The sequence below is a fragment of the Mustela nivalis genome (genome assembly GCF_964662115.1).
Source record: "Mustela nivalis genome assembly, chromosome: 1".
NCBI classification, from domain to species: Eukaryota; Metazoa; Chordata; class Mammalia; order Carnivora; family Mustelidae; genus Mustela; species Mustela nivalis.
Genome location: NC_139020.1, coordinates 128,080,880 through 128,100,728, shown reverse-complemented (window position 1 = coordinate 128,100,728; position 19,849 = coordinate 128,080,880). Strand labels below are relative to the sequence as shown.

Here is a 19,849-nt window from a genome sequence, read left to right as displayed (position 1 = left end):
TGAAATAATAACAGATAAAAGTAATGAGGAGGAAGGGGTGGAGGAGGAAGAGATCTCACATTTATATAGCCCCTAGTATGGAACAGGCATGGATTCCAAGTGCTTCATATATATTAATTTATTCTTGAGTACAAGCCTGAATGCTAAAGAATATATCATCCCACTGGCAGACTAGAAAACTGAAGTTCAGAAAATGTAAGTAATTTTCCCAAGGTCTCCCACCTAGTAAGCAGCAGACCTGGGACTCAAACCCAGGTGACTTGATTCCAGATTCAATGCTTTCAACCCATTATAATGAACAACTTCTCCCCACATGGGAATCTATTCCAAAGAAATCTGGAAGGAGTGCTTTGAATAGTTACAATGGTGGAGAAATAAGTGTGAATATTTATCTCTAAGTCAGCTTAATCTGTATATTTATTTAACAATTACTTGGGAAGAGTAGAGATGTCAAAGCACTTATCTTGTCAAAAGAAATTGGTTTACCAAACATAGCATTGGTTTTTTTACCCTAAAAATTCAGCACAGATTAGCAAGGTACCAACCCACAGAATGTGCATTGCATTCTTTATCCGGACTATTTGAAATATGTTATCCCAAACTACACGGCCAAACCAGTTGCTTTAAATCACCATAGCAACAAGAGTCAGTGGAGATGCCCCCATGTAAACAGAAAGGAGAAGGGCTGTCATTAAAATCCTGTTTGTGGTAGAAAGGGGGTATTTGGAGAGAATCTGTCCTGCAGGAGATCTTTCACTTTAGGAAGAAAAACACCCTTGCTTTTGTCAGAACTTCCTGTTCTCAGATTTTCTTAATATAGTTGTTTGTTCTTTTTCTCCCTGGAAGAGGTTTAAGAGAGACTTCCCTTCTACTTCCCTTTGCAGCTATACATTGTAAAATCTATTGTGTGTGTGTATATATATACGTGCCTATGCCCACATTTATATATATATATATATATATATATATCCATGTATGTATGTATATACACATACAGTAAGTGTGCATTATATACACACATAATACGCACACTCATACGTATTTAACACCTACATACACACATATACTGACTTCCCAACTTATCCTCACCATAGCACTCTCAGCTCATGATTCTGACAGATGACCTCTTCACCTGGAAGCAGACTCAGCTGAGAAAGAACACCAAGCAGCATCTTCTCTCCCCTACCTCTAATGAGAAAAAGGCCAAGGTGGATGTCATCTGAGTCAGTAAGGTTGCCACTGGCAGAAAAAAAAGTCTCTGTTTGCTTGCTCTTCCCCTCCTCCATGCTGTGTGAACAACACTGGGCCTGTCTGGCCATGGTTTCCCCTGTCACCTCAGCCTGTTCAAAAGTGAAGAAAACCATCCTTTTTTTTTTTCCCCAAATTATATCATTAATTTCTAGCAGTAGTTTTGAAATCACCATCAACTTGAGATTGGGGCTCAGAGAAGTTGGCAAATCTCAAATTTTAACTAAGTCCTGGAGGTTGAATGAAATGGTGTCTAAATGCCCTTTTCAACTCTAAATGAAGTCAAGAGATCCCAGTCAAGATCATGAGGAGAAATAAGGAACAGCAGAAGACTCAGCCTGCAGGAAGTACAGGGACAAAAGTCCAGGTTTCCTTATACTAGAAAAGCCCAGGGTGACTAGATAGGAGGCTCTGCTCCTCACCAGAGTAGGTGACTCAGGCACGATACTGACTTTCCCTAGATGCCCAGTCCCTTCACTTTGAGAATGAGGGGCTGGATTTGATTTCCTTGTCATCTCTCCCATTGCTCTCAGCCTAGGCTTCTGAGTTATGACAAGCTCGGGTACTGCTGGCTCCAACCTCTTCCGCCTTGTTCATCTCCTGTCCAGGGAAATCTGCTCATGCTTCTTCTGCATGCCCTGATTGCCTACACTGCAGAAATAAACACCCTGACATCTACATCTATGGAGGGGGAATGCAGGGTGAGCCCAAAAAGAATGAGGTGGCTCTCTACCTGTTGACATGCCAAGGTACTGCATAAAGTAAGGAAATCAGGATGCAAACTCCAGGTTCTAAGTGTTTCTGTTTGTGTATAAAGTAGCTATAAACATATACTTGAATGCATAGACATTTTTGTCCAGTATGCATGTAATTTACTCAACAAATACATACATCAAGTTATGAAGAAATGATGTACAAATAAATATAATCATTACAGCATAGCTTGTAACAGCTAAAATGAATGAATAAGTGAATGAATGAATGAATAGGATAATGGAAATGGCCACTGAAAAAACACAGGTAAAACAGATTGTAACTTTTCCGCACTATGCAGCTGTGACAAAGAATGATATAGACTTGAGAATATTATTATAAAAAGACTTCTAAAGATATACTCTTTGTAGAAAGAAACCCTGATAAGCTGTCACTGGTGAGAATGCTCCCTCATCCTTACTCTCTCCCCTGTCTTCTTTCCTATATAACATTAAATCCTTGGAATATAGAAATACTCTAATTTATAGCAGAAAAGCTCCTTAAAATTCAAAATATGCAGTAAATTCTTAGAATTCCAAAGTCTTCCACCAGACATTTACCCAGTTATAATTTAATCAGTAATTCAAAACCAATACCATATATACAAGTGGAACTGGATTTAGAAAGTGGGAGGCGGAGCGCCTGGGTGGCTCAGTGGGTTAAAGCCTCTGCCTTCGGCTCAGGTCAGGATCCCAGGATCCTGGGATCGAGCCCCACATCAGGCTCTCTGCTTAGCAGGGAGCCTGCTTCATCCTCTCTCTATCTGCCTGCCTCTCTGCCTACTTGTGATCTCTCTGTCAAATAAATAAAATCTTAAAAAAAAAAGAAAAAAGAAAAGAAAAGAGAAAGTGGGAGGCATTTGTGAGGGCAGAGACACTTTCTGGACCACCACATCTGACACCGTCCTTGCCTGGATGTAAGAAACAGGAGGAATTAAGTTATTCAGGCACTTGGCATGAATTATTTCCTTTCATGTCTGAGGAGACCAGGAAAAGTTCCAGAATCTCAGAGACACTGATATCAACACCGTCTTCCAGGAGACACTCAGCAAGGCAGGTGCAGCCACACAGTCTACTGAAGACAAGAGCTGCTCGGAATCCTTAGAGCCACAGCTGATATACATCCATGTGTCTCACGTGCCTTGTGAGAATCACTGTGCCTTCAGGCCAAAAATTATCTTATTTAGAAAATTACTGAATTTGGAAAATTACTGATTTGCAAAACAAAAATGATGAGGCAGTATAAGATACTAGGAAGTAACTGTCTTATCATTTTCTCCTTTAAGAAGGTTTTGTTTGTTCAAATCAACATTATCTATCATTTCAGCAAGAGCATCTGGGAAAGACAACTGGGGTCAGAAGCCTGGGATGGGAGGGAGATTATCTTTATAAGGTTTAAAATCTTTTTATACTATGACCATTGTTTACATTCCTAATCAAAAAAGCTTGGTTCATTTAAAAAAAATAATAATAAGCAAATAAGTGAAAACTCAATAATGAGAACAAAAAACTTCAATAAAGTTTGCCTAAGCTATTTTTCCTTTACAAGATCAGCCAGTGTGTGGCAATCTGGGTCTGAGATGCTGTAAGGGAAAGGTTTTTTGGTTGGGTTTTTTAAAATTTGTTTTTCTTTTTTGTTTTCTAAAGAAAGGGCCGGAGAAAAAGTAGGGTAGGAGAAGAAGAGAAGGAGCGAAGAGAAAAAAGTCTTCCCCTGACGTAGTCTCTTAAAATGAATGTCAGAAAATTATATCTAGGGGTACCTGGGTGGCTCACTTGGTTAAGCTTCTGCCATAGGCTCAAGTCATGATCTCAAGGTCCTGGGAGGGAACCCCATGTCAGGCTCTCTACTCAGTGGAGAATCTGCTTCTCCCTCTCCTCCTGCTCCTCCCTCTGCACATGTGTGTACTCTCCCTCTCTCAAATTAATAAATAAAATCTGTGAAGGGAAAGAAAGGAAGGAAGGAAGGAAGGAAGGAAGGAAGGAAGGAAGGAAGGAAGGAAGGAAGGAAGGAAGGAAGGAGAGGAGAGGAGAGGAGAGGGAAGGTAATAAAATTACCTCTATCATCAAGCTGCACAATACCCAAGAGGAAAAATAATTAAAGGAGAGTGGTGGGGGTGAGGAATAGGAATCATACAAATGATCAAGGAAATTACTTCTGAGTTAGAGCCAAAGCAAATGATTTGTTTGTGGAATGACTGGTGAAGGATTTGGTAACTAGATTCTAAATATCTGAAAGGAATAAACATCTAACATTAAAAAATGAGTGAGTAATAAAGAAAAAACAGTACCATTCTTGATAAACTCACTTTAAGTGAACCTACTTTACTCTTTTCCCCAACAATCTTTGTAAAGATGCAAATGAAGTATAACTAATTCTGTGCAGCACCAATGTTCAGGTATCCTGGAATTAAAGCGGTGAAGTGAAGGAGACACAGCAAGAGAGGGACAAAGACCAGTCTCCTGTTACACACAAGAATCTGACAGCAGCAGAGACAGGTAAAAAGTGTGAGCTTCCCCCCACGTTGCATTTCAATTGTTTAGTATGTAAACCAAATCACTGGAAAAAAAATTTTTACTACATGGGTGATGATCAGTTCAAGCAAGACAGCATTTTGTTGTTACAGTAATAAACAAGATATAGTAATAATTAGCCATCATAACACCTTCTTTCATGGCTATGAAAAGTAGCACAGGATAAGAAAAACTCACACTTCAACCAGGACCTGCAACTGAAGTGGCATCCTATGGAAGAAATCCAATAAATTCATATTAGGCAATAAATCACCTGAGGAAGAAACTGACTCCCCCAAATCTGCCACATCTCTCACACACACACACACACACACACACACACACACACACACTACTGCTATGCTATTAGTTTTAGGTATCTCCCCCAAAATGGTTCTTAAAAATGTCCATTGTATGATCACTCAAACCTCTAGAAACTTGTTACATCTATATCCCTTAGCTTCACTTACTAATGTAATCTACGAGATAAATTCTCTTACCACTAAGACTTTATCCATTCAGATCTCTTAACAGATGAACCATCTGAAGTGAGTGATAAGTCTTAAGTAGATAACGTTATTTAGCAAAAACAGCTGCAAAAACATCAGTAAATTTTCATGGAGATAAGTTAAAAAAAAATACCAGAATTCCTAAGAATCCATCAATCTGTAGTTATTTGTGGCACATGTATGCACACAATGCAAACATATGCAGGTCCTTCAACTTGCAAAAACAAAGTGCTAGATTGAGAAACTGAAGTCACATAAAAGGAGTAACTGATTTTTCAGACATAATTATTATACATCGAAATTGTAAACAACCTATCCTTTTTACCATGATTAGAATTTATGGTTCAAGGAAGATGGTAACTTCCAGTTTATTTGTGTGTTCTATTGCCAGGGTCGCTGATAGTATATGATTGGTACATGCTTATAAGAGATTTAGAGGTTTGTTTGTTTACAGACTAAAAAATTCACACTGATAGAAAAAGGAGGCCAAGATTTATTTTCATATATATGTATGCATATATATGTAATATTCAGTAAACTTTGATGTCGCTTATAATGAAACTATCTAAAAATATTTTGTGCACATTATCTTTATGGATGCCCTGAAATTTATACTTATGTTGAAATGATAGATAGTACTAACTTCAGCAAACAAAAGCTTCTTAAAGGAGAAAAAGAGGAGATAATTATTTGCTAGTAACTTTGTCTCATCATTTTTATTTTCCAAATCACTTCACCAAAATTTTTTCCGAAACTTGAAATTAGAAAATACTAACCACACTAATATTGAATAATACTTTTAGTCAGTTTTAGATTTTCTGATTAAAAAACACTAATCTATAAATACCTAAATTTTCAGATACTTGAGATCAGGGTCTTAGGAATTCACTCTAGTCAACTCTTATTAATTCCATATTTGGCTAAATTTACTTTTTTAAAGAAAAGAGATATCTAGAGTTATTTTTCTCTAACACTAGGTTCATCTTCAAAATGTATATAATTTTGCACTGCAATTTAAAACACAGAAGCTGACAGGACTAATTTACATTTACATCATACTGAGATTGTTTAATTGCTAGAATGCCACATTGCATCTTTAAAATATGTACATATTATAAATTCCTGCTTCTGTGTGGAGCAGCAAGAAAAGACTTATATTGGATAACCTAATTTATAGAAAAAGAGCTCTTTAAAATTAAAATAATGCAATAAATTCTTAGACTTTCAAAGTCTTTCACCTAAATATTTACCCAGTTATAATTTGTTCAGTAATTCAAAAGCAATACCATATATACAAGTGAAAATGGATTTAGAAAGTGGGAGGCATTGGTGAGGGCAAAGACACCTTCCCAACCATCACATTTGACATGGTCATTTCCTGGATATGAAACAGGAGGATAGAAACAGGAGGAATGAAGTTATTCAGGCACTTGGCATGGATTCTTTTCCTTCATGTCTGAGAAGACTAGGAAAAGTTCCAGAATCTCAGAGACACTGTTATCAACACTGTCTTCCAGGAGACTCTCAGCAAAGCAGGTGTAACCACATAGTCTACTGAAGACAAGAGCTGCTTAGAATCCCTGGAGCCACAGCTGATCCATGTGTCTTATGTGCCTTGCGAGAGTCGCTATGTCTTTAAGACAAACATTACTGCAATGCTATGGATACAGGAGAAGCTTGAGGTAATCACCAAGCCCTACAGGGAATTCAGGAGTCTTACCAAAAGCAATCAGAAGCACCTTGCTTTGGTGGCTGTTGGAAAACTTTTACATAGACCTACTTCTACATAGGCTACTTCTACATAGACCTTTGCATCTGAGACAACCCCTTTTTAAAGAACTATTCCATGGGCTCCTCACCAAAACAAATTGACAACACAGGTAATTTTTTCCCTTTCATGGAGACTTGGGGAGATTTTGCTCCTTTCAAAGCCCACACAGATGGTAAGTGACTCAGCCAAGCTTCCACAAAGTTCTCCTAACTCCCCATTCTGTGGTCCTTCCACTGAGCCACATTGCCTCTAGGCAAATGTATGTTTTATCATAGTAGCATTAAAGGCTGCAACTGTACCATTCCTCATCACCATAGGATGAAAAGTAAAACTGCATAAGGGTGTGTGTATGTGTGTGTGTGTGTGTGTGTGTGTGTGTGTGTGTGTGTGTGTGTGTGATTTTAATCCAATAGCAGTAACGTTTGTGCATACACAAAGAAACATGCCATGAGACATTTGTGAAAACTAGAGATGCAACAAGCCTTAGGGGATGAACTAATGCTCCTTTGACCATACCATCCTGCCTTGCTCACAGTAATTGATCAGTAAAAGCAAACTTCTGGTATGAGAAAATCTCCCATATATAGCAACTACTAATGAGTGTTTATGGAGCTACCATAGAGGTCAGCACATGTGAGTCTCGCCCTTTTGACCCTGAACTATTTCTATGTGTGTCAGTCCAACTTCCAACTGCCACTATCTCTATCTCTGCTTAAGGGCTTTCTCTGGTCCCTGGATCCTGCTCTACTCATACACATGGCAGGAATTCAGAACCAACGAATGATGGGGAGTTAATGGAGTCATGCAACAACTTCCTCTATCATCAGAGTTCCCCAGTAAGATTAAATTCCAATTGCTCACCATGCAAATATGCTCAATAATGTACCCTTTATTCTCTTTCATCTCCTCCTGTTTCACTTTCCCAAGCCCTACCAGTATTTCCTGAGATCATCTTCCAGATCTGTCATGACCATTCCTTAGATTTGAGAAGAAGGAAAAATGAGTTTCACCATATTGGGTTTGAATCTTAGTGCACTGTCTGCTTTATCTTAATTAATCCTCACAACAATCCAACAGAGTATTTTTTTATACTCTTCTTATAGATGAGAAACATGAAACTTATACCAATTTGCCTAGGATCACCCAGCTAGGAGAAGAGCCACGATTCAAATGCAGATCTGTCTGATTCCAAAGTTTTGTTCTTAACCAAGAATCAACAGTCCTTTGTCATTGTAGCCCCACAGTTTAACATGCCAGAAGTCTGCAAGATATCTTGAATCACTTTATAATCAGTGGCACTCAATGATCAATGGAGATCAAGTAAGTCATACAGCCATTAATTCCAAAAGAACAACAGATTCAATAGAACAAATCTTAAGGGGAGATGCAGTAATGAATGCTATCAATTTCTGCTATGTTGTCCATAAACTGAGCAGAACAATGAGTATAATAACCTAAGTTAAGACCAGACCATAGTGATTACTAGAAGCATGATTCCAAGGACTTCCAACCAAGCTGGACGGAAAAAACATAATACTCATGCTCATCTTTTTATACGTTCAAAGAAGTGGACACATTGCCAACATTACTTAATATAAACATATTAATTGCCAAACAATAAGTCAAGTTTGGTCAAAAGTGAAAGCTTGAGCAGACAACTGGAACAACCCCTTTACAACTACTTTGGCTTGATTAAGCCCACCTCCTTAGTAGTATTTAGCAATAGGGAAGTGTGTGGTAGCAAACCAGGTCTCCAGGAGATGGGCGAAGAAACAGAGCCTGATTGGTAGTGTTTACCGATTTCTGTGGTGTAAATACTCCCACCATGGCCAATTTCAAGCTACCAATGTGTTGTTGTTGAATGCATAATTGGAAAGAGAAGCACAAAATCTGCCTTCACAAGCAGTGTGAGCCAGCTCCAGCATGCCCACCGCTCCCGTGGGATGATGATAACAGAAACCAAAGGCTTAAATATGTCTTCTTTAGGTTCTAGGGAAGGTGGGAGAAGAGAAAAGCAGTAAACTGAGAAAGCAGGCAAAATCTGCTCTAGGCAAGTAGGCAAGCTCTGCTTCATTCTGAGAAGTAGTGACTGCTCTTTCCCAGCATAGATCAGAGAGACAGGAGGAGATGTGCAATATAGGCCTTAGAAGATACAGAACAGTGGTGTTTGACGTAGACTGCCTATCAGAATTCCCTGAGGGCCGTGTAAAAACCCTACTGCCTAGGCCTCCCCCAAGGCCAATTATGCTAGACCCCCTGGGAGCGGCACCAGCCATCAACAGTTAGTGATGATAGGCAGGGGTGAGCATGGCTGCTCCAGGACAACACTTCTCAAACTTGAATGTGCATAACACTCACCTGGGTATTTTGTGAAAACTCAAGTTCTGAAAACATTAAGTAAAAAATCGTGGCACTTTATAAGTTCAGGAGCAGGAAAAGCCAACAAGCTAATTAATAGTGACAGAACTAAGACTCTGAGAAAGCACTGACTGGAAAGAGAAAGAAGGAAACATTTTGGGAGCTGGTAATGTTCTACATTTGGTCTGAAAAGTGGAACTCGGGGAATGCATTAAACTGTACCCTTAAGTTGACTACATTTTATACATTTTATTGTATATATGGTATATCTCAACAATAAAAGAGTGGTACTAAGGGGAGGGGAGGAATGCAGAATCTGATTTAGTAGGTCTGGATGGGTCCTGAGATTCTTGATTTCTAACAAGTTCCCAAGCAATGCTGATGTCATTGGTCTGACCACACTTTGAGTCTCAAGGCTCTAGACTAGAGTCAGGGGTTACTTAGAAGTCAACTTGCTGTAAATGTTTCCTGGTGCTACAATGTGCCAGGCACAGGGCTAGGCCCAGTTGGTGCTGAACATGAAGCCCATGAATAAGCCTCAGGCACGTACCCTGAGGAAGTCCATCTGCTGAGGTCAAACAATTAGTGTAACAAATTCATTCACTGATTCAAAATATCTCAGTGAATCTCTGCTGTGCGCCAGAAGCAAGTGACATAGATGTAAACCCATCAGGCAAGGTGCCTGTATCCCATCCTCCAGAGTTTGTAGATGACAGACCAGAAAGTACACAAATATTTACTCATCCCAATTGAGAAAAGTGCTATAAAAGCAGGGTGAAATTGAGTTGCTGAAAGGAGGCCAGTGTGCTGAAAGGTGAGAAGAGATGGTAAGTGGTAAGCAGAGTTTGCTGATCCAGGCAGAGGCCAGAGAAAACAGGGCTTGAGGGTCACGTTAAGGATTCTGGTCTTTATTTAAGAGCATTGGGGGGGGGGGCATCTGAGTGGCTCAGTGGTTTAAGCCTCTGCCTTCAGCTCAGGTCATGATCTCGGGGTTCTGGGATCGAGTCCCGCATCGTGCTCTCTGCTCAGCAGGGAGCCTGCTTACTCCTCTCTCTCTGCCTGCCTTTCTGTCTACTTGTGATCTCTGTCTGTCAAATAAGGAAAATCTTAAAAAAAAAAAAGGGGGGGGGGGGAGAAACCAAACCAAGAACTTCTAATGTCTAAAGTTAGCACTTTAGGAAAATAATTAAAAAAAAAAAAAAAGCAATGGGAAGCCTTTGAAAGGTTTGGGGGGGGGCGTGGTGGTGGCATAATCAGATTTGCATTTTTATTTTTATTTTTATTTTTTTTTTTAAAGATTTTATTTATTTATTTGACAGACAGAGATCACAAGCAGGCAGAGAGGCAGGCAGAGAAAGAGAGGAGGAAGCAGGCTCCCTGCCGAGCAGAGAACCCGATGTGGGACTCGATCCCAGGACCCCAAGATCATGACCTGAGCCGAAGGCAGCGGCTTAACCCACTGAGCCACCCAGGCGCCCCTCAGATTTGCATTTTTAAAAAGATCACTCTAACTGCAGTGTGTAGGACCAACAAGAGGAGGGCCAGAAAGAAAGCTAGTCCAGCAGACAGAAGGAGAGATGCTATTAGCTTGGACAAGGGTGATAGCTACACAGAGTAGGACATGATTTCCAGAGACTTTTGGGAGAACATGGATAGGTCTTGATGATAACTTGACTATGGGGGGGTATCAAAGGTGACTCTGAGTCTTCTCATTCACACAACTATAAAAATGGGGGGTGTCATTCACAAAATTGGGAAACACCATCCTTAATGTTTCCATATTTTCCAGGCTTACCAAAAATATCCCAGTTTCATCCAAGTTTATTCTTTCCCAGTTAACATAATTTACCAAATATAAGATTTTTCCTAGAAATAAATTCACAAATTAAAAAAAGTTTACCAAGAATGCGATCTCCTTTCCAAAATGGTCAGCATAGCCCTTTTCCTAGGTGTGGTAGATTCACACAGCCATGGATCATTCTAATGCCAGGACCACTCAGGTTTCATTGTGAATATAAAGTCCCAAAACTCAAAAATTGCATTCAAATCATCTTTCTCTTCATGCTTCCCTTCCTTCTCCCCTTTACCGCTCAAAGACTACTACATATGGAGACACACACTTAGGAAATTGCTTATAATTGTGTGTTCTGTTGGCTTGCAGTGTGCTGAATTTACTTCCAGGGTAATGTATTTTTTGGCATGTGAAACAGTGGGGCTTTTCTCCAGCCTCACTGAGGTGTACTTAACAAATACAAATTATATTTATTTAAGCATATGACATACATTTTATTTTTTTATTTTATTTCTTTTCAGTGTTCCAGAATTCATTGTTTAAGTACCACACCTAGTGTTCCATGCAATCCATGCCCTCCATAATACTCACCATCTGGCTTACCCATCCCCCCACGCCCTTCCCCTCCAAAGCCCTCAGTTTGTTTCTCAGAGTCCACAGTCTAAAAGTACATTCAGGGCCTGCCTCCCTAAATGACTGCAGATGTCTCACAAAGGGCGGTAGATGATAAACACGACTTCGAGGAGACAAGCTGCACACTTAGATGCATTACTGTATACCTAGAGGAAATGAAACCTTTTGGTGGCTATCGAGATCAGATTCAACACCAACACATGGGGGTTTGGACTGTGGTCTCTGTAGGTTAACTAAATGCCCCTAAAAGCACTCAGGCTTGTTTCAGGCATAAAATGCTGCTCTGGAACATAAAATATTAAGTTTTTGACCATCACTGTGGGTGGGTCACCAGAGGCTTTTGCTACAAATGCACTTATTTTTAAAAAATACATCTTGAGGGGATCCCATGTGACTCGGTCACTTAAGAATCCAATTCTTGGTTTCAGCTCAGGTTATGATCTTGCAGTCATGGGATTGAGCCCGTGTCAGGCTCCATGCTGACGGCGCAGAGTCTACTTCCGATTCTCTCTCTCCCTTCCTCTCTCTCAAATAAATGAAAAAATAAAATCTTTTAAAAAATACATCTTGAGCACTAACAATGGTCAAAAAAGAATATGAGTTTAGGGACCCATCAGCCAAGAGTTCTACCCTCCTGGAACTGTAATCTACCAGGGAGACAGAGCAAAAGAAAATCCAAATAGAATGAAATTGGTGCCAAGGAGAGAGAGATGCAATTTTTGTGAAAGATAGAGGAACAATATATTTTCTCTTACTGGGAAGGCAGGAAAGGCATTATAAAGACAATGAAATGTAAGGTGGTGCTGCCTAGGAAAAAAATAAAATTTCAACAGATGGAAAAAGCCTGCCCAGCCCAAGACAACTCAGCCTTCAAACCAAGATATTTTGGGGGGAGGAAAAAAGCCCTATATTGTGTCCAAAACATCAAGAAGAAAAATTGCATTTGGATTTTAGAAAACAGCAGTCTGGTGTGAAGTTCAGGCTTTGGAGTAGGTGGGATTGGAAATGAGCACGGGGGGTGGGGGGAGTAGCACAGAATCCAATGCTAAAGAGGCTGAAATGGGAAGCCATTGAAGGTTATGGAGTAGAAGGGTTGTGGGATGATGAGAACAAAGCAAATATCCAAGTATTATTAACTTTTAGTCAAAGGTCATATTTTTGCCTGTTGAATTGTGATGCTCAAGGTCTCACTGACAACTTTGTACATCAAAGAGACATTTAAAATTGCTTATCTTCATTTCTTATTTTCTGTTTATCATTTAAGTCTCTCTAGATCTATATGATCACACCTCCAAGAGAGAAAAATTTATCTATATTCAAGTTTCTTTAAGAAAACAAACAAATAAAACATAGCCAGTCAGGGGTGGGGACGGTTTATGAAAGAATAATTTCACTATCTAAATTCTGATTGTGCATATAGTAGAAGTTTTTTCCCCCCTGAAAATGTCTTAGATTGAAGACTGAGCTGAGCTTTGAGTTTTAACTAATTTTTTAGTAACTAAGTCCAAATGGCCATTGTTGAACAGTGGTGGAATGAGTGTCTTGCATGTGGGATAAATGTTGTTTTAAGTTCTTTTTCTCTTTAATATTCCCCAGCAAACGCCTCTTTCACCTCACTGACATGAAAGAATCACAGATGGTGCTAAAGTACTAAAGGAAGAACACTTCTGCTGTTTCCTTTGCTGTGTGAAGCTACATTTATTGGTAACTGCTACCCAGGTCTATGTCATGCTCAATATCCTTTTGAAAAAGCAAACATGGTCATAAAGAAATACTGTTAGTGATGGCTATTCACATGTGAGCTGCCTGAGCAGAAAACACTCCTGCTTTGTACATAGGAATGGCAAGAGATAGCATTACTTAGACTGTGGTAAACTCAAGTTCTGGGAATCACAAGCATTCTGAGATTGACTTGAGTGGTAAGTTCAAGTTCAGGGAGTCAATAGTCATGACTTTGCAAAGTGGGACTGTCTAGGTCAACTCCAACATCCTAAAGTGAAGCAGAAGTAGAAACAAAACCCTTGGGTAGAGGATGAGCTTAAGAGAGGTTTCTAACCCACAAAGAAGATTCTCTCTTTGCAGCAAAGTAACTATGACAAAAAATGCCCGAACGTATGTTAATAGGCAATGGGTTCTCAGCTTAAGACTCCATATTTGTTACTTGAAATAATATTCCTAGCTTTGAAAGAATCACTAAAATACTCCTATTCAAAATCACTCTAAAGATCTTTGTTAGTGCAAAAATATAAGAAAAAAAAGGAGCATGCATGTTAGAAAGGAAAGATCATACTGTCTCTATTCTCAGACACAATGATATGTACCTAGAAAATTCCAGGAGTCTACAAAAAGCTATTAGAACTAAAGCGGGTTTAGCAAAGTTGCAGGATACAAAGACAATATTCAAAAATCAATAGCATATCAATATAGTGGCCACTGAAAGAAAAATTAACATTTTTTAAAAGTACTCTTCACAGTGGTACCAAAAACATGAAATCTAAATCTCGATGAGAACTAAATTTAGATGAAGGTCTACATGTAGCAAGATAGGACTGAGATCTATATGCTGATAATTATCAAATATTAAAGCGCAAACTCAAAGAAGTAAATAAATGGCAATGTCTATGTCCCTTTGGTGAATTGGAAGATCGTATATCATTGTGTAGATTCAACTGGGTACCAATCAAAATACCAGTAAGGTGAGTTTTATGATTATGTTTTGTAAAATATATTATCTTATATAAGAAAAAGTTGATGAGAACTCCAAGCTTCGAGTGTGATGGAATTACAGTTTGAAATGCCAGCTCAGTTGCTTCTCAAAGCGTGGCTCCTGCCCCAGCAGGAGCAGCTGCACCATCTGGCAGCCACTCCAGAACTGTTGAACCAGAATCTGCATTTTGAACAAGATTCCCAGGCAACTCCATTTGTATGCACGTTCCAGTCTGAGAAGTTGGTGTGATTTTCACCTCCAGCCCTTCCCCCAAACAAATCACTCTTCTCCAGAGACTCTTCCCTTATTTAGGCAGTAAAGTGCAGGTAAAGGAAATTAATTAAATTCTTCCAAAGGTTTGTTTCTTTGGGAGAGCCTTCTATGCTGAGCCCCTAAAACTCTCTCTGAGGCCTGAAAGAGTTAAGGCAGCTAGTTAGCTTTTTAACACCTACTGCTCCCTAAGGACCTAAACTTCTAGAGTAGCATATATACTTCACGGCAGACACACCATTGAAAAAAATTTTTTTTCTGTAACAAAACTAATATTTGTAGAGAAAAGCAGTTATTCAATGTGAAAAGAGAAGGATTTTAACCAAAATCATGATGCCAAATAATTTTTAAACAGAAACATAGGTGCAGTGCCCTCCTTACTGTTCAAACTTTTAAGATGCCATTCTTCATTCCTACCTCACAGAATAATTTCTTCTGATGTGGCTTTTATTTTATCTGTTCTCGAAGCAGAATTCTTTCCCTCTCCCTCTCTCTCTCTCTCTCTCTCACACACACACACACACACACACACACACACAAATACACACATTCTTTTAAGGGAGCTGCAACACTCGGCTGTTTCAGGCCCAGACCTTTCCTCATGGGTCTCTGAATGCTACACTCCCCTCAGGATTCTGTAGAGGACTTTTGCCTCTACAGGACCATATAAAGGTCCTGGAGTTGAACATGCTTCTTTGCTTTCCTTCAGAATGGACATTCACAGAGCAGAACAGGCTCTGGCCTCTTGGATCTTGATACCTACACTTTCCTGGCCTTGACATAAGCAAGATGTCTCAGGGTGAGAGAAGATACCATAAAAACGGCACTGTTCTGGAAAGAAACTGGCCAGTCTTTGGAGAGCCTGAGAAGAACTCAGAAATGGCCCAAGAGCCCAGCGTCATGGTCTTCCCAACCTCGCTCATGGCCTAACCATTCCCAAAACATCTACACAACGCGTGATGACTGCTTTCTGATGCCTTATAATTAAATAGTTCCATATACCCATCACCTCAACACGGTCTCTAAGAGAAGCCCAATTCCCTGCTTCACCAAAGAGATTATTTCTAGAGGCACCTGGGTGGCTCAGTCAGTTAAGCATCTGCCTTTGGCCCAGGTCATGATCACAGGGTCCTCAGATTGAGCCCTGCATTGGGCTCCCTGCTCAGTGGAAAGCCTGCTTCTTCCTCTCCCACCCACCCTGCTTCCATTCCTTCCCTCTCTGTCTCTCTCACTGTCTGTCAAATAAAGAAATAAAATCTTTTAAAGAAAAAAAAAAAAAAACAGATTATTTCTAACCAGTGAATTGCTATTGTGGCACATTCAGCCAGTAGCAACTCAGAATTTGTGGTATTTGATGATGTAAAAGAAACATTACAGAGAAACATTATGTAGAAACCACTGGTCAGGAAACTGTCAGCAACATATGTGTTACAGCAAGGACCCCACAGACCTCATGCTGCTGAATTTGGGAGAAGTGGAGTTCCTGTCCAGTACCTGATGTTCATCAGCATGCTCCATTTTTTGTAATATGCTGTTGATCAAGCTACACCTCAGCCTTTTCCCTTCTTGAAGTAATTGGCTGTGAGTCATCCATTTGCAGAGGATACCACGAAATGCTCTCTGTGTTTGGAAGAAATTTAAGTGCCTGACTTAATCCACGTGTCTTCCTTTGGAGTTTTAATTATTCATTTCTCCATGAGAGCAAAAGGTTGGATGCTCTGGGTTATTTATAGCTAGGGGATTGTAGAAGAACACAGAGAGTAGGAGGAGAGAGAAGAGAACCAAAGGAGAAATTCCATTAAAAATAAAATGAACTCGGGCAGGAAGGCAGAGAGGCTGGAGATGAAAAAGTCAACAAGTAGGAGGGGAAGGAATCCGTGCACATGGTGAAGACCGAGAAAGTGGAGCCATAGAAGGAGAAACTCAATAATGTCAGAGTGAGATGCAAAAAGCCATAAAGAAAGGAAGGAGAGAGAGCCCAGAGATGGGCACAGAAGAAAATTCTCACACCAGGAATGAGGGTTTTTATTACAGCCTGGTACTTTGATCATTGCCTCTCAACCCTGCTATTGTCAATCTGCAGTGCCCAGATGTGATCTGATCAGATTGGACTGATGGTCCTGTAGGACAGCAGAACTCCATGGTTTGGAGTTACCATGGAATCCCAAACTTCCTGGGAATTCACTGTCACAGCTCTATAAGCCATGACCTGTTGGGGTTTTTTTGTTTTTTTGTTTGTTTGTTTTTAATTTAAGTTAGGAGGAGATAATTAAGGCATGGCCGCATCACTTTGGAAAAGCATCTTCTTGTCCAGAAATAAAGCAACCCAAATTTCAGGAGGTCTGGAAAGTTTGTACCAGCATTTTTGAAACATTCCAAAATGTCCAAAGCATCTGCTTAAAAAATCACAGGACCCTACTGCTGATGATGAGAACGGCTGGGTCACACCAAATACTATTACATGGAAATAATAACACAGGGATAGGTCTAGGGTGAAGGTGTTGTCATAAGTGCTGACATTAATATTATTACTGCAAATGCCTGAAGATTCCCTCCCTCCACCATGGTTGGATGTAACTAACCTATTTTTATATAAGGTCTTTGGATTTCTAACATCCCCTCAACTGTCTGATTCACTTGCCTGAAAAAATATTTCCCAGGATATGAAAAGTCTGTTTTTAACCAACAGTGGAAAGGGCAGACCACTCGGGAATGAAATTTTCAGACATTGCAACAGCTACTGTTATCCTAAACATGGAAACAAATTTGACAGATCAGATACTGCCCAAACAGTCCTCCTCCTCCCTGCTGCACAGACGGGTCCTCAGAGCTGAATATGCTACAAGCAGCAACAGGCAAAGGGGCTCCTGAGAAATGGTCTATTTGAAGATGCAGCATCTAAAATCCATTTAATTTTCCTCAGTCTGGAAGCAACATGACCTCGATAAAGTCTCTAAAATTCTCTGTCTTATTTTTCTTTATTTTTATGAATATAATGAAAGGACTTACCTAGAAGAGAGAAAAGATACATATTTTATAGATGAGAAGACCGGCACTTCAAGGACCCATAGCTAATGTTAGTGGAACCAACACACAGCCCAATATCTTTGATTTCAAGCACAGAGCTGGAGTTTCTTTTATTATGTACAATATGGAGAACGTTTTTATAGGTAGAGGGAAGCCATTTTAGATGGAATGTCCAGTACACTGACAGGTATGACTATTTTAAAAATTAGGTTAATGACAATAAAATGGTCAGATTTGATAGGCACTTAAATGTGAGGTCACAGTGTTAGCAACCAAGATCTTGCAAGCAGCAGGAAAAGAAGGTTTTTGAGGAGGAAACTGGCATAATGAGAGTGCTGTTTCATGAAAAGCAATTTGCGTTTCCGGAGCAATGGTGACATCAGTGACAGAAATAGGGACATCCAGAAAATAGCCAGTTTGGAAATAATAAGGTGAGTTTGATTTGCTGCCTGTTGAGTTTGAAAAGTGAGTACACCATACAAAGAGAAATATTTCTTAGGAAACTTGAGATATTGAAAGCAGAGGAAAAGATTACGCCAACAAATATCAATTTAGTAATCACACGAGAATATGTCATTATTGAAACTAAGAGACTAGTTAGTCTTTTAATTATCCAGGATCCTTCAGTTATAAGCAACAGAAACCCACTCAAGACCACTTAACAAAGACACGTATTGGAAGGTTATGAAGAAAGTCACAGAAATAAATGATTTCCTCCCTTCGACATGACTGAAAGAATTGTTAGACTGGAAATAAGATCTAGATTCTTATCTTGGTTTTTCCACTCATTACCTGTGAAATTTTGATTGACTTACTTAATATTCCTTAGTTTCCGGGTCTTTATAAAGAAAGAGGTAGAATCGGGTAATACAGAAGATTCATCTTAAGTCTGGTGCTCTCAAATATTTTTGTTTTCAAGAACTATTTTCTGAGATACTAGGAAAGGGCTTTCCTAAGAAGAAAGAGTGAGATTTGGGGAAAAATGGAATTAAAGGACTTTTCCTATAATGCAGGGGATTATCTGTGGTAATGCCTACTAGTCTTCTGAGTTCTGTCTCACTAAAGCAATTGGCATTTCTAAGTCACACAGTCAAACTAAAAATAATCTCTTTTCAGAAAGTTCAACATTAGACATAAAAATCCAAACTCTCCACAGATGTTATTTCTACCATACCCTCACTTCTAGAGTTGTAAATGATAAGTCTGATGCCAGTCTGATTCTCTTTTTCTCTTGCCATTAACTTCTGCATAATTGGAAGCTTTTGATAGTTTTGTCTAGATTTAGGGGAAAGCCGGGAGCTCTAAAAGCATAAGCTAAATGACTGTTCTTTTTATTTATTTTTTTAATAAGACAGCTCAGAACTCAGTTAAGGACCTTCAATTTATAGACTCAAGTTCTTCTTCAAACTAAGGAAATTTTCCTTTATTATTTTTTTAAATTAATTTATTATTTTTTAAGATTTTATTTATTTATTTGACAGAGAGAGAGAGATCACAAGTAGCCAGACAGGCAGGCAGAAAGAAGGGGGGGAAGCAGGCTCCCTGCTGAGCAGAAAGGCCAATGCGGGACTCGATCCCAGGACCCTGAGATCATGACCTGAGCCGAGGGCAGCAACTTAACTCACTGAGCCACCCAGGCGCCCCCTTTATTATTTTTTTTTTAGATAACTGCCTTTCTTCCATCTGCTCTTTTGTAGACCTCCTGGAATGCCTATGTTAAAGTCCTCAGACCATCCTCTGGGTCTTTTAGTATTCCTCATTATTTTAGTATTTTTGTACCCTTGCTTTGTGCTTTGAAATATTTCTTCCCATTCAACTTCCAAGCCACTCTTTTAGCTCTTAATAGCAATTATTTTCGCTTTCAATTGAACTATCACATTTTCAACATAAAAAATAACTTTAAAATTCCAATAACTCCTTTTTATGCTATAAACAAATCTTCCTAAATATTCTTTATCACTGGTCATCTTGCATCCCTAATAGCTCAATTTCTCTAGGCAACATCAGTCTAGATACTCCACTGGGCCCTCTTCCCTAGGGCTACACAATAATTTCCTTTGATCAGTTATAACTGAAAATCTTCCCTATTCCTCCTACCCTCCAGCAAACAGTGGAATATGTGGCAGTCACTGTAGGCCAGTGAAACACTAGTTAGTAACTGCTTATCTTTTATTCATTCTCCTAAGGGAAGCTTCTCTACACCCAGACCTTCTGAATCATAAGAGTTAGTGGTCTCCTGGACTCAAGGATTTAAAGGATTTCATCATGTCC

At 39.4% G+C, this 19,849-nt stretch overlaps 1 protein-coding gene across 2 annotated transcripts in view; it reads right to left on the bottom strand.

Moving 5' to 3' along the window:
• CPNE4 (copine 4) overlaps positions 1–19,849 on the bottom strand; it is a 577,619-nt gene that overhangs the window by 411,660 nt on the left and 146,110 nt on the right. The gene's annotated exons all lie outside the window — the stretch shown is intronic.